Source organism: Herpailurus yagouaroundi, unplaced genomic scaffold (assembly GCF_014898765.1).
Source record: "Herpailurus yagouaroundi ecotype Mexico unplaced genomic scaffold, PumYag 151531, whole genome shotgun sequence".
NCBI lineage: Eukaryota > Metazoa > Chordata > Mammalia > Carnivora > Felidae > Herpailurus > Herpailurus yagouaroundi.
The window spans coordinates 1,157-3,840 of NW_024422815.1; the positions used below are offsets into that span (position 1 = coordinate 1,157).

At 37.0% G+C, this 2,684-nt stretch overlaps 1 long non-coding RNA gene across 1 annotated transcript; it reads right to left on the reverse strand.

Moving 5' to 3' along the window:
• Window positions 1-773: 773 nt before the first annotated feature.
• On the reverse strand, window positions 774-1,958 carry LOC121026688 (uncharacterized). The gene is made up of 2 exons (XR_005788415.1): window positions 1,693-1,958; window positions 774-905 (listed from the first exon to the last, which is right to left on the reverse strand). It is a non-coding gene; the product is annotated as an uncharacterized LOC121026688 (long non-coding RNA).
• Window positions 1,959-2,684: the final 726 nt, after the last annotated feature.

A 2,684-nucleotide genomic window follows, 5' to 3' on the forward strand; every position in this document is an offset into this window, starting at 1 on the left:
CCTGGCTGGCTCAGTTAGTAGAACATGCAACTTCTAAATTTTTTTTTTTTCCAACGTTTATTTATTTTGGGGACAGAGAGAGACGGAGCATGAACGGGGGAGGGGCAGAGAGAGAGGGAGACACAGAATTGGAAACAGGCTCCAGGCTCTGAGCCATCAGCCCAGAGCCTGACGCGGGGCTCGAACCCACGGACCGCGAGATCGTGACCTGGCTGAAGTCGGACGCTTAACCGACTGCGCCACCCAGGCGCCCCATAGAACATGCAACTTCTGATCTCAAGGTTGTGAGTTTAAGGCCCACGTTGAGCACAGAGATTACTTATGAAAAAATAAATAAAAAGATGCCTAATATGATGATCAGAAAGGAAAAATGTGCTAAATGACTCCATAAATATAAAGAAGAGGCCCAAGATACGGGAGAGTTCAGTGTCAAGAAGTGAAGGGGGAAAAAAAAGAAGTGAAGGGTACTATGTACCAAGAACTAAATCCTAGTAAAATCAGTGACTCTAGTGCTTACTAATATATTCATTGGATGTAATATTCAGACTTTTTTCCCGAAATATTTTAACTAAAATAAGCACATATGTTACATTTTGCCTATCAATATAACAGAAGATATTTCTAAAAAAAGATATTTATGAATACTTATTTTACCTAGTTTGTTTATGCTTACTCACAGACTACAGCATTTGTCACATCATGTAATATTAGTTGATATCATATGCCATTAGGAGTAAAGAAAGCGACACTAATCACTGAAACAATTTCTAAAATGTACACAATCAGGTAATTTATTCAAGAAGTTCTAGAATCTATTATTACCGCTTAATTCTTGTGAGTGTAAGTGTCCTTGAGGTACTTCATTACATGATGTCTTGCAGAGGCTAGAAGGCATTTCCCTTTCCCTGTCAAAGAAACAGCCACATTAGAAAGCAGCACAAAAACGAAATAAAACAAAACACCACACACACAAAATATTTATGCCATTTTTCCATTAAAATATTAGCAAGCCTATCAACAGTTTGAGATTCTCCAGTCTCTTACTCCATAAAAACCTTTATTAAAAGACCATCCAAGTGATAGTGAATTATATACTCTTCATCCCAGAATTCCCACCTTACTTCTTTTAGACATCTCTCTATGGAGAATTTACCCTAGTCAGTAAGTAGTGCCCATGATTCACTATCCTTTGGCTGTCGTCCAATTTTTGCTACTCTTAATTCAAGTCACAGCAAATTTTATAGAAAGTTATTATAGAAAGGAAAAACAAGAGTATCTTTAAATAGCAAAGAATCCCAGATTCCACAACCTGTCAGTAAAAATTTTTTGAAAAGATGATTTATCTAATCCCCTAACACGTAAATAACTCAAATCATAGAATGTTAGTGTTAGAAGAAATCTCAAGGGTCCGTCTAGTACAAGATTCTTGTACAGATGTGGAGACTGAGGCTCAGAGATATAAAGTGAATTGTACAAGAGCCTAAGCTAGCAAGTGAGGTCAATAAGGACTCAACGTTAAGTTTGTGAATTCCACATACAGTGATCTTAGCTCTACGCCACCCTCCCTAGAGCATAGTCTTAGTTTGCACAAACTATTTTGCATACTTTATGTGGAAATGATAGATGATTCTGAAAAGAAAAACCCAAATCTTAATGCAACATTTAAGGGAAAAAAAACAATGATTTAAATACCGAATAACTGAGGAAGATGTACAAAGGGGTGATAAAGTCTTGTGAACACTGTACTGATTCGGAAACTTGAGTGAAGACCTTTCTTTCTTAGTCATCTTCTCCTTCAACAGCTTCACTGAGGAAGAGGCAATCTAGAGCCAAATGCAGGAATGTGGGTGCCTGAGATCACACTGGTAAACCAGCATTACTGGAAAATAAACCTCTTAAAAAGATAGCTAATCATGTATGGGTTCCTCACTGATGTAAAATTGCTTTTTGTAATGGAATTAGAGTTTACATACACTAAAATTTTAAATAAACTATAGAATTTTTTTTGCAGAGTCATGTTTTTCTAAGTATGCGACTAAATCATCTAATTAATGTCATGCCAATTTAAAATAGTGGATTTCACAAAGCAGGGCAAATCTATGGTATAGTGAAGAGAAGACCACCAGATTCTAGGCTACATATATGGGCTTTGACTATATGAGCAAAATAATGTGGAGAATCAACACAGTTATTCAAATAACACAGGTACTTAAGCTTTAAATCATCCTCATGATTGAGAAAATTATCCACTTAACATGTATGCATAAGCATGATTCAAAAGTGGCAAGTAGCTGGGTAGACAGAAAAGCATCACTTTAGAAAATGAGGACTGTAATAATAGGTGTCTTCAATTTTACGTGGAGTCTAGAACCTTGTTTACATGGAGTCTAGGCCCCTTTTGAAGCACAGAAGTATGCAGAGTAAAATCTGTCTTTGTCTCAGCTCCAGGCTGGAAAAAAAAGAGAGACAGAGAGAAGAAAGAGTACTCCTCTGGATTAGTTATGGTGATTGATAGATCTACCCACACATGAGTACAGAACTCAAATCTACACTAAATATGTGGGGTGGGAGAATAGAAACCAAAAAGTCATTTAAAGTTGTCCCATGTCCATCACATCTCTGAAGTGCAGTGCAGAAGAGAATTCAAATTCTCTTGGAGGAGAATACTCTAGATCCAGACTCAC